The sequence below is a fragment of the Nyctereutes procyonoides genome, unplaced genomic scaffold (assembly GCF_905146905.1).
Source record: "Nyctereutes procyonoides isolate TBG_1078 unplaced genomic scaffold, NYPRO_anot_genome, whole genome shotgun sequence".
NCBI classification, from domain to species: Eukaryota; Metazoa; Chordata; class Mammalia; order Carnivora; family Canidae; genus Nyctereutes; species Nyctereutes procyonoides.
This window is the reverse complement of record NW_026575140.1, coordinates 80,958,032-80,969,993: the sequence shown is the minus strand read 5'-3', so window position 1 is coordinate 80,969,993 and position 11,962 is coordinate 80,958,032. Positions and strand designations below refer to the sequence as shown.

General features: G+C 43.7%; 1 pseudogene; it reads right to left on the bottom strand.

The window, feature by feature from the left end:
* Positions 1–434: 434 nt before the first annotated feature.
* On the bottom strand, positions 435–724 carry LOC129497706 (60S ribosomal protein L37-like; annotated as a pseudogene).
* Between the last annotated feature and the right edge of the window lie 11,238 nt (positions 725–11,962).

Sequence of the window (11,962 nt, the reverse complement as noted above, 5' to 3'; positions counted from 1 at the left end):
TGATTATTGATTCAATTTGTTGCTGGTTATTGGTCTGTTCAAGTTTTCTATTTCTTCCTATTTCAGTTCTGGTAATTTTTTTAAAATTAATTAATTATTATTTTTTTTTTTGAGAGAGAGAGAGAGAAAGAGCATACATGGGGTGCGTGAATGGGAAAAGGGGCAGAGGAAGAGGGAGAGAGAATCTTAATTACGCTCCCATGGCCAGTGTGGAGCTCAATAGGGGCTTGATCTCATGACCCTGAGGTCATGACCTGAGCTGAAACCAAGAGTTGGATGCTTAATTGACTAACCACCCAAGCCCCCCCTCAGTTCTGGTAATTTATAGGTTTCTAGGAATTTATCCATTTTTTCCAGATTGTCCAACTTGTTGGCATATAGCTTTTTTTTTCTTTTTAAACCAAAACGTTTATTTTGACTAATCATTGAAATCCTTAAGCTGAACTGAATGCTGCAACGGCTGCCCTCTTGGGCTTAGGTGTCGTTCTTTCACGGAATCCATGCCTGAATCTGAGGTATACAATTTTTAGGTGCCTCATTCAACCGGTCCCAGTGGTATTTCGTCTTTTAGCCTTGGCACTCCAGTTATACTTTCTCTTCTGCTTAGAAGTGTAGACACAGTTGCCCCAGTGAACTGAAGGTGGTAGGCCTTAGAGCCACAGTGGCGGCACAACGTGTGCGTCTTATTGCAACGCTTTCTGAACGATAACGTCCCCCTCCTCATCTTGTTTCCCCACAGACCCCAAAGAGCAGCATATAGCTTTTTATAGTATTCTCTTAACATTGTATTTCTGGGGCATTGGTTGTGATCTCTCCTCTTTAATTCATGATTTTATTTATTTGGGTCCTTACTGTTTTCTTTTTGGTAAGTCTGGCTTTAGGTCTATCAATTTTATTGGATTTTTCAGAGAACCAGCTCCTAGCTTCATTGATCTGTTTTAGTGTTTCTTTTCTTTTCTTTTTTTTTTTTTTTTGAGTTTCCATATAATTTATTTCTGCTCTAATCTTTTTTTATTTCTTTCCTCTACTGGCTTTTGGCTTCATTTGTTCTTCTTTTTCTAATTCCTTTATGTATAAAGTTAGGTTGTTAACGGAGATTTTTTTTTTGCTTCTTGAGGTAGGCTTGTATTACATTATACTTCCTTCTTAGGACCCACTTTTGCTGCATTCTAAAGGTTTCATTTTCATTTATGTCCATGTGTTTTAAAATTTCTTTTTTGATTTCATGGTTGACCCATTCATTGTTTAGTAGCATGTTGTTTAACTTCCATGTATTTGTAGTCCTCCCACATTTTTTCTTGTGGTTCACTTTTAGTTTCATACTGTCATGGTCAGAAAAGGGGCATGGTATGACTTCAGTCTTCTGATATTTGTTGAGGCCTGTTTCATGACCTAATATATGATCTATTCTGGAGAATGTTCCATGTGCACTTAAAAAGAATGTGTATTCTCCTGTTTCAGGATGGAACATTCTGAATACATCTGTTAAGTCTAACTAGTCCAGTGTGTATTCAAAGCCATTGTTTCCTTGTTTATTTTCTGTTTAGATGATCTGTCCATTGATGTAAGTGGGGTGTTAAAGTTCCCTACTATTATTGTATTATTATTAATCAGTTGCTTTTTGTTTGTTATATTTGGGTGCTCCCATGTTGCGTGCATAAATATTTATAAATGTTACATCTTCTTGTTGGATTTTCCCCTGTATGTATGATTATATAGTGTCCTTCTTTGTCTCTTGTTACCATGTTTGTTTTAAAGTCTAGTTTGTCCTCCAACCCATCACTTTCAATCTGCAGGTGTCTGAAGGTCTCAAATGAGTCTCCTGGAGGCAGCATATGGATGGGTCTTGTTTTTTTATCCACACTCTGTCTTTGGATTGGAGTGTTTAGTCCATTTGCATTCAAAGTAATTATTGATATATGTGTACTTACTGTCGTTTTATTACTTTGTATATACTTATTTCTGGAGATTTTTCTCTGGTCCTTTCTTTTCTTTGTCACTTTTGGTCTCTCCTTTCCACTTAAGAAGTCTCTTTTAGTATTTCTTGCAGGACTGGTTTAGTGGTCATGAGCTCCTTCAGTTTTTGTTTGTCTGGGAAACTCTTTATCTCTCCTTCTATTCTAAATGATAGTCTTGTTGGTTGAAATATTCTTGGCTGCAGATTTTTCCCATTCAGCACTTTGATTATATCATGGTACTCACTTCTGGCTTGTCAGATTTCTATTGAGAAATCTTGAGCTATCCTTATGGGTTTTCCTTGTGAATTAAGGACTTATTTTGTCTTGTTGCTTTTAAGATTTTTTTGTTAGCACTATATCTTGCAAATTTAGTTACAGTATAACTTAGTGTTGGCCTGCTTTTGTTGATTTTGATTGGAGTGCTCTGTCCCTCCTGGATCTGGATGTCTGTTTTCTTCCCCATATTAGGGAAGTTCTCAGCTATTATTTCTTCAAGGAAATAATCTGGTTCCTTTTCTCTCTTCTTCTTCTGGGATTATTATAATATGAATGTTATTACATTTGATGGAGTCACCAAGTTCCCCAAGTCTATTCTCATGTTGCATAATTCTTTTTCTCTTTTGCTCAGTTTCAGTACTTTCCATTACTTTGTCTTCCTGGTCATTAATTAATTCCTCTGCTCTTTCAGTCTGCTGTTCCTTGCATCCGGCTCATTTCCAATCTCATTTATTGTGCTTTTCATCTCTGACAGATTCTTTTTAAACTCCTTTGTCTTTATGGTTAGAGTCTCACTGATATCTTCTATTCTTTTGTCAAACCTAGTGAGTATCCATATGGATGTCGCTTTAATTTCTCCATCAGGCATATTACTTGTATCTGTTTTGCTTAGATCTCTGGCCATGACCTTACCTTGTTCTTTCATTTAAGATAAATTCCTCCATCTTCACAAATTTGTCTAAGTCTCTCCCTTCTTCTCTGTGTAAGGAAAGTCAATTATGTCTCCTGGTTTTTCTTCCTTTGAACTTTTCTCTCCTTTTAGTTGTGGAGTTTGTTCTGTCAGTCTTCAGGTTGATTTCTGGGGTATTTCAGATGATTTGATAGCTATCTAGTTGTGTTTGTGGGACAAAGCTAGCCTAAGGTTTTCCTACTTGATCACCATCTTCCTCTCTCCCCTCCCCAAATCCTCATCCCTATTATTCTTAATTGGCATACAAAGAATACTTTGTGTCTTGCAGCCTGCAATTTGGTCAGTTCTGCATTGAACAGAGGATCCTCAGAGGCATCTTTGATGTCAACACCTCACCAAGTGCCCTCAGGTGCCTACAATGCCACGCTTTTGTTCCATTCTAAGCACATAGTTATTTGAAGCTTCTTACAACATTGACACTTCTGTGAGAAGAGTTTTCCAGGTGGCTAGTCTCCCACAGGGGTACAGTCTCCACTGCAGGAGGAGGTGCAGGTAGTCTGAGCCCTAGACTCTGAGCATCCCCTCACTCCCCAGCCCCAGCGGTTCTCACTAGCTTCCTCTCCATAGGATGGCCTCCCTCCCAGCTAGCCATCTTTGTGGCATTTTAACTTAACCTATTCCTATCTCTCTTTCCCTAGCTACATGGTAGCCTTGAAAACCAGCAGGCTTGTGACCACAGTAGGTGTGGAAATCATCAGCCTAGCAGATACGCTGGGGAGAAAAATGAGCTTGAAGCTGCTCCCACAACCCCCATTTCCAGAGATTTGTCACTATTCAGCATATATGAATACTCTCTGAAAAAGCCCCATTCACAGAGCTTGTCTTTAATTGACCTTGTCTTTGACCTGATTCAGATCTTGGTCTATGGAAAAGTTTCTATCCTCAGAGCATCTGTGGAAAGCAATATGTGACAAGTGTTGACATTGCAAATACCTGAGACAGTGATATCTATTTAGGCAAAATAAGTGGAGGGCCAAAAACCTTAAAGGAGAAAGCTGGTCATTCTCATGTTCAGTTGTCTATACAGGCCTTTGAAAAGCTCCAATATATTCCTGAGAATATGGAAAGATGCACACATGTGCAGAGCTGTGCACATATCCAAGAAAGGCCTGCGAAGATCTTAATCTCTAACCTTTGGCTAACCTTGGGGATCTATGGGAGCAGGAAGTAAAGGCTAAGGCAGAGTTTTAAACTGTCAGAGCATTAAAGGCATATGTCAACATACACAGATAGCCCTTCTACAAAGGACAGGAGCCTTACTGGTTGACAGCATTCAAGGAAATTTCTGTTGAGTTATTTCTGACCACAAAAGGAAGTGAGGAGTGACACCAGTGACCACACATGACAAAGAATACACACTTTACAGAATTAATCCAGGAAAGTCACCAACCAACATAACAAGAGTAAGAAAAGGAACAACAACAAGCACAAATAAAACACTACCACCACATATCACTGGCGGTATTTATTGCCACTTTATGTTTTTTAAAATGTTCAGTTTTCAACAAAAGAAAATATAAGACGTACAAAAGAATAGCATGACTTATACACAGGGAAAAGCTTATGTTGGACTGACTCCACAAAAAGCTTTAAGTCAGCTATGACAAATATCTTCAAAAAAGATAAAGGAAACCATGTCTAAAAAAAATAAGGGAAAGTAGCTTACAGTATTTCTCCAAACACAGACTATAAATAAACAGAAATCATGTGAAATAATCAAATATAAATTCTACAATGAAAAACTACAATAACTGATATTTGTTGAACCCACTTGAAGGATTGAACAAAAGATTTGAGCTAATTGGAGAAAGAATGAGTGAACTTAAAACAGGTCAAGATCCCCTAGTCTGAGAACTAGGTAGAAAAGAATGAAGAAAAATGAATAAAACCTCAGAGACCTGTGAGACACCATCAAGTGCACCAACACAATGGGAGTCTCAGAAGAAGAGAAGTGGAAAAAAGAGCAGAAAGAATATTTGAAGGAATCAAGAGCCATAAATATGCAAATTTGATGAAAAATTTTAATCTACATATCCAAGAAGATAAATGAATTCAGGTAAGATAAACTCAAATAGAACCACCCATGCACAAAGTAAAACTGTTGAAAACTAAAGACCAAAACATATTGGAAACAGTAAGAGAAGCTTTGAAACTCCTAAAAACTCTTGTTTTCCATACTTCGTGGCATCCACCTTGGGCAGCACACCCTGTTTGATTGCCTGTCTCAAGATTTTTAGCCAAAATCCTGAGAACATCACTGGTACCACTGGGTTTCAAGCAGGAAAAAAGAAATTTTATTTATTTATTTATTTATTTATTTATTTATTTATTTATTTATTTTTATTTATTTATGATAGTTACACAGAGAGAGAGAGGCAGAGACACAGGCAGAGGGAGAAGCAGGCTCCACGTACCAGGAGCCCGACGTGGGATTCAATCCCTGGTCTCCAGGATCGCACCCTGGGCCAAAGGCAAGTGCTAAACCGCTGCACCACCCAGGGATCCTAGGAAATAAGAAATTTTAGTAAAAAAATTCAATAAGTGCTATGTATAGAGTCTAATTATATAGATTTGTGCAACAAATAAGGAAACTATCTGGCTAGTTCAGGAATTGAGGAATCATTTGGATTGTCAGCATCCCTAATTCACAGGAACCGGGAAGAAGGATGTTGCTGGACATGCAAAGAGAGTATTCATTCAGCAGAGACTTTTTGTTGGGGCAGAGTTAGCCTGAGGCCGTGTTTTCAAGCAGGAACCTGGAGACTAAGGACTGTGACCTCACACTACTGAGATCCTATTCCATCCCACTGAGCTGCAGAAGCTTCCCACTGGCCACGCTCAAACAAAGCCCAGGGGCTTTGGGGCCATATATCATACGGGTCAGACAGCAGGTAGAAAAGGGGGAGACTTGATCTGGAAGAGGTAAATGGCAGAAAATTAGCACTCCCACCCCTTTTATCTCTCAGCATTCATTCCCTTTCACCTGGGTGGAAGCTTTACATTTGCAGCACAGGGGGTACAAAAATTCCTATTGTAACCTCATCCTTGGGAGGTGATAGCAATTCAACCATACTACTACCACCACCCGTGACATAGCCACTGCCAGGGCTCTTTCTAGTGGGGTCCAAGGGAGATCATTGAAATGATGAAGCAATATGAAGTAGTTGCCACAATCCCCACTTGTGTAACGGAGAAGGTCGGTCGTCACAGCTGCATTCCCACACTTGTATTTCCTGTTCTCTCACTTCTGTTGGCATCTCAGCCGGACAGGCTTCCTGACCTGGTGTCATACTCCAGCTCACATTCTTGCAAGATCTGAATCCTTGGTGGTTTTGTCTTTATTGTCCTTCCTACTCAACGAGACTATTGAGCAAGGGAATAATTAAAGATCTTCAAATTTTGTTTTTCAAAGAAACCTATCTAGACATTTAACTTGAGCTTCCTGAAAAGGTCTCTGTGTGTTCTCTGGATGTTTTCCCAGACTGTGACCACCCAGAATTAGAGAGTAGGGACCAGTCTCGCCCAGCCTCAACATCACAGCTCAGTGAACATCTGTGCTATTTACCCACCAAGGAAAATCAGACACTCTGGCCTGAACCTGAGCCTCCACCTTCAAAGTCTATTCTGGAAGAAACAATTCTTATGCCCGCTTCAACACACAAGCCGAATCTCAGCCTTTGTGGCAGTTAACCTTTATCAGGACACTCCTGTATCTACCCTCCCATCAGACTTTCCCTCATCCCATGCCAGAAGTGTACCGGCAGGCCCTAGTGGGCTGTTATCTATGGACAGATGACCTTCTTGAGACTGGCTCATGCTGGTTGAACTTTCTGGCATCTATCCTGGCTAAGAAGCCTAGGCTCCTAGGGAAAGCTAAAAATACAAAGTGTTTCATGTTCTTAGTTCTTATCTCAGCCTTGTCATACAGCTTTCTCTTCTGGTAGCCCTAGCCAGCACCCACCTGGTTGACTCCTAGCCTGGGAAAACAGAGAAAATGGATCTCATATTGTCATGTTTGGGGTGTCAGCCCCCATTCTGCCCAATGCACGTTCAGAGTGAATTCAAATGAAGTTAAAGTGGAAGTTCTCAGTCTCCTGAGCCTCACAGGTGGGTTTTTATGCGAAGATGAGAACAGGGAGAAGTTAAAGCTAGGGGGCAGTATAACTTCCAGTCCCTCGCTTCTAGCCTGATTTGTGCAAGTCCCAGCAGCCTATAGAGGGAAGCACATCTACAGTACCTGCAGTTCTGGAAATTGGTCAAGAATGGCTGTTTGGGGGTGGCTTCCAGGAGCCTTCCATCCTGCACTCAACACTGAAATTTTAGGGGCAACGACCGGAGCAAGGGCTGGAAGGCAGTGGGCTAGGGACATGGAACAGGGCTGCAGGGGATGGCCTCACAGCAGAGCCCTCTCTGCCTTTGAGACTGACATCCTGATGACTCCACCTGGGAAAAGCCTCAGGAAAGGGGTCACACAGAAAGCTTTAGGAGGAGTCCTGGTGAAGAAGTCCATTGTTACTCCTCACCTCCCCACAATAGATGCCCCTCGTCAACTATGTTAGGTGAGTTAAGGTCCTAAGGAGGGCGTGTGTAGGAGGTGAACCACCAAGGAGAAGGCATGACCCAGAGCCCATGAATGACCCCAAATTCCTTTTCCTTGCTTCTGTCACTGGTCTAACATGATCCCTGACCCGACAGCCAGGAGAACGCAGCTCAGGAGCTCCCTCTGCCTCTGTGTTGTGGTGAAACTTCAGTTCAGTCCTGTTTCTTAGGCATAAAGACATGGGGCTCTGTTGCTTCAATCCCCAACTCACTTACCCATTTGGGAAAATGGTACGTTCAAGGCTGCCCACAGTTAGAAATTCCGGAGGACAGTTAGAGGATGGAAGGAGAGGCCAGTTCAGGAGGACAGTTGATTTGGGTTGAGCATGGGAGGGAGGGGCAAGGATTTCTGGGGTGAGACCCTGGCATGCAGGGCAGCATTCTGGGGTAGGTACAGCCACTAGAGGGAGCATGGTCCGAGGCAGGCCTAGGTGGCCTTGAGGCCAGGGGACTTAATCAGCCAGACCCCATATCCCCTGCAGGCTTGTGTGTGTGTGTGTTTTAATAAATTTATTTTTTATTGGTGTTCAACTTGCCAACATATAGAATAACACCCAGTGCTCATCCCGTCAAGTGCCCACCTCAGTGCCTGTCACCCAGTCACCCCCATCCCCCGCCCTCCTCCCCTTCCACCACCCCTAGTTTGTTTCCCAGAGTTAGGAGTCTTTCACCTTCTGTCTCCCTTTCTGATATTTCCCACTCATTTTTTCTCCTTTCCCCTTTATTCCCTTTCACTATTTTTTATATTCCCCAAATGAATGAGGCCATATAATGTTTGTTCTTCTCCGATTGACTTATTTCACTCAGCATAATACCCTCCAGTTCCATCCACGTCGAAGCAAATGGTGGGTATTTGTCGTTTCTAATGGCTGAGTAATATTCCATTGTGTACAGAGACCACATCTTCTTTATCCATTCATCTGTCGATGGACACCAAGGCTCCTTCCACAGTTTGGCTATTGTGGACATTGCTGCTATAAACATCGGGGTGCAGGTGTCCCAGCATTTCACTGCATCTGTATCTTTGGGGTAAATCCCCAGCAGTGTAATTGCTGGGTTGTAGGGCAGATCTATTTTTAACTCTTTGAGGAACCTCCACACAGTTTCCCAGAGTGGCTGCCCCAGTTCACATTCCCACCAACAGTGCAGGAGGGTTCCCCTTTCTCCACATCCTCTCCAACAGTTGTTGTTTCCTGCCTTGTTAATTTTCCCCATTCTCACTTGCAGTGAGGCAGGTGTGCTGGCGCATGCAGAAGAAAAGTGACTGGACATCCTTCACACACTTCCTTTATCCTGCATGAAGTCCTGTAACAAAGTGAGTCTCCCTCCTCTCACTGACTCACCTGGGACCAGATGATCCCACCCTCAGCTGTGCGCCCTGCTGAGCAGGGCCAAGGGAAGTGCTTCTCTAAGTTTGGCAGAAATGGTTGAAGGGGATATTGTTGAATGCAGGGAACTTTCTTTGGGTTGGTTGGGGGAAAGTGTCCGTTTTAATTTTCTTTGTCCCTACATCCCCTGCCCTTTCACTGTCCTCCTGCAGAGGCAAGGTGAGCCCAACATTGGGCTGACTACAAAGGGGCCAAATGTGGCCTCAAGTCCATGGCCTTCTCCTCCATCTATCCAGATAGGGCGTGGGTACAGGTGGGGCCTCTGGGCAGGGCAGGAGCAGGACAGCATGTCCTACAACCTCCCACCGAGGAAGGGGCAGCAGGGTGGAAAGGCTTTGAGTAGGAGCCAGGAGAGGAGGGGAGAAGGTGCACATTCTCAGTCCCAACAGGGGGAAGAGCTGGGACCCTGGTTCCAGGAGCTCAGATATGGAGGCATTTCCCTCTCTGTCTGCTGGAGGGAGAGGTGGCCGCAGGGGTCCAAGGTGTGTCTGGGGCTCACACCAAAACCCTCAGGTGAGAGGTGTTGCAAGGCTAAGCTGCTGGCTGGGTCTGGCTGAGTCTGGAAGCTGCAGGGGACCAGTTGCTGCAACTCCTGCCATTTCTGGGGCTCACATCCTAGGAGGGGAAGCCAGGGACATCGATAAAGGCACCATCTCGACAATAACAAACCACAACCTCACACATACCGTGTCAGCTATGACAGTTGTTATGAACATGAACCTGTAGTATCTATACAGAAGCATTCTTATATGGAAGAATGCCAGAATGTTCACTCTTCCTCACATTTGGAAGCACAAAGGGAGTTTTATGTACTTCTTGGTAGTTTGGTGTATTTCCACAACTTCTGTTGCTTCTAATCCGAGTATTGTTGAAAGTTGCCTGGAAGAGCACAGGAGAAAGACATGTTGCACAGATTTGGGATTCACTGCAGATTTTAATCCCTGGGGGCCCAGATCATGGTGGAGGAGCATCTTGCCAGCTAGGACATGGGGTCTTGTGCTTCAAGCATTAGCTGATTCTCCTAGCTCAGACCCTCCAGACTTCATCCATGGATTGGTGTCCGTGTCTCACTTGGTCCAAATGCAAGACTCACAGATGTAGTCCCTGTGGGAATTGCTTCCCAGACAGAGGCTGGGTAAGTCTTAGATCCCAGCCTGGCTTGCAGGAAACCCTATTTTCAATGGGAATTCGTTTGTGAATGTTGTCTCTGCCTCGTAGAGAGAGAATCTATTTCTTTCTTTTTTCTTTTTTTAAAATGGAGACACCCTTTTTCTTACCTGTTCCTCCTCCTTCTCTCCCCACTGTCATCTCCAGCTCTGAAAATCCTCCTCCAGATTGGAAAGAGAAAGAAACAGCCCAATGAATCAAACAGATATGCTTGTTCCCTAGGGAAAAATACTTCCTAAGTGCCTTTGGGCTTCAACTGGAAGATGAGGTCAATTATTTCTGACCTATGTGGTTGTTCAGAAAATCCAGAGAAATCAAGTGCACAACATGCCCAAAGAATGTTTGACACCAAGTAGGGTCTTACTGCCCATTACCCATCCTTGAATTTCTCTCATCCTAACAACCATATCTGCTATACCTCTGACAGTCCTTGTTTCCACCTGTGAGGTGCCAGAGGCTCAGAGAAGTGAGTAACTTGTCGAAGATCTCATGGCACGTAGGTAGCACATTTGGGCTTGTATCCCAGATATGCAGGAGAAGATTATTTGGGAATCACACTTGGAGTAGCCTGTGATTGGCTCTGGGAATGAGCCCACTCAGAGAAATGGACCCCACACTCACTCTTTCCCCAGGACACGGGAATCTGCCATTATTGATGCCTGTCTTCTCTGTGGTGACCACCAACTGTAAGGTAGACAAGGAATCCTGAGAACTTGGAATTAGGGGCTCTCCATATGGGAGCACCGTTCCCTCGTGCCTCCCGGGTTAACCATACCAGCAATGCATTCATGAATGCATCATGCTTTCAAAGATGCAGCAAGGCATCTTTCTAGGTGCTGAGGGGGAAGAAGTGAACACAACACAGGAAAATCTTGCGTTCATGGCACTTTCGTCCTTGAGAGGCAAAAGAGACAAGATACATAAATAAGGAAAAGCCTTAGAATGTCCAACTGGGTTAAGCACGTGGGAGAAAACAGGAGAGGGGTGTGGCAAGCATGGAACAGGAAATTTGTACCTATATACAAATATTTCTCATTTACATATGTGTCCATTCCCAAGGCTCACTGATGACACTTAGTGACACTTGGTATATGACACAGAGAGGCACAACTGTGTGGCACCATCTGGAGGGAGAGGGAAAGGCAGAGAACCAATGGGAAAACTGATTTCCAGGCCGCCCTGCTCCTTTCCCCCTGACACTCCATTTCTAGTGACTAATCCCCATCACCCCCAGTGTAAGTCTCTCCCACTGTAATCATCTGGTCTTTGTCTCCCTTGGACAAATGAATGAATAAAATTCAAGGGAAAGAGATCATCTTTACCGTCTCATCCCTCCCCTTCTTGAGCTGTCCCATCCATCTCACAGAGGGGTGGGACACTGGGAAGTCAGACCACATCTGGAGTATCAGACTCTGGTCCTAATGAGCCACCTTGCAGGGGATGTAGTGCCCCTGGAGGTCACACTGAGTCCAGGATGGTTATGGTACCTGAAAGGGACTGAGCAACTCCCTCACAGATGCTCAATGACCCCAGCTTTGTCAGGTGTGAAAGGCTGTCCTGTGGGTGTGGGGTTATACATGCTGCGTGTAGGCCAACAACCAAAACTACAAGTGAAGTGACGAGATACTAGGGAGAGAGATTCTATACCAACATTAATTAGTACCTTATTCTGGATCTAATAAAATGAGACGGGGTGTCTGGATGGAGTGAGTCCCAAGTATCTGGAGGAATGCAAACACAGACAGGATGTACCCTCTCCTCGGAACATTGTAGAGAGGATTCAGGTGGCTTGATCTGAAATTGTGATTCTGTGATCTAATGGGAGGCCTGAGGGCAGGTGATGGGAATAAATAAAGCTGGAACCTCCCACGGGACTCTCAGGA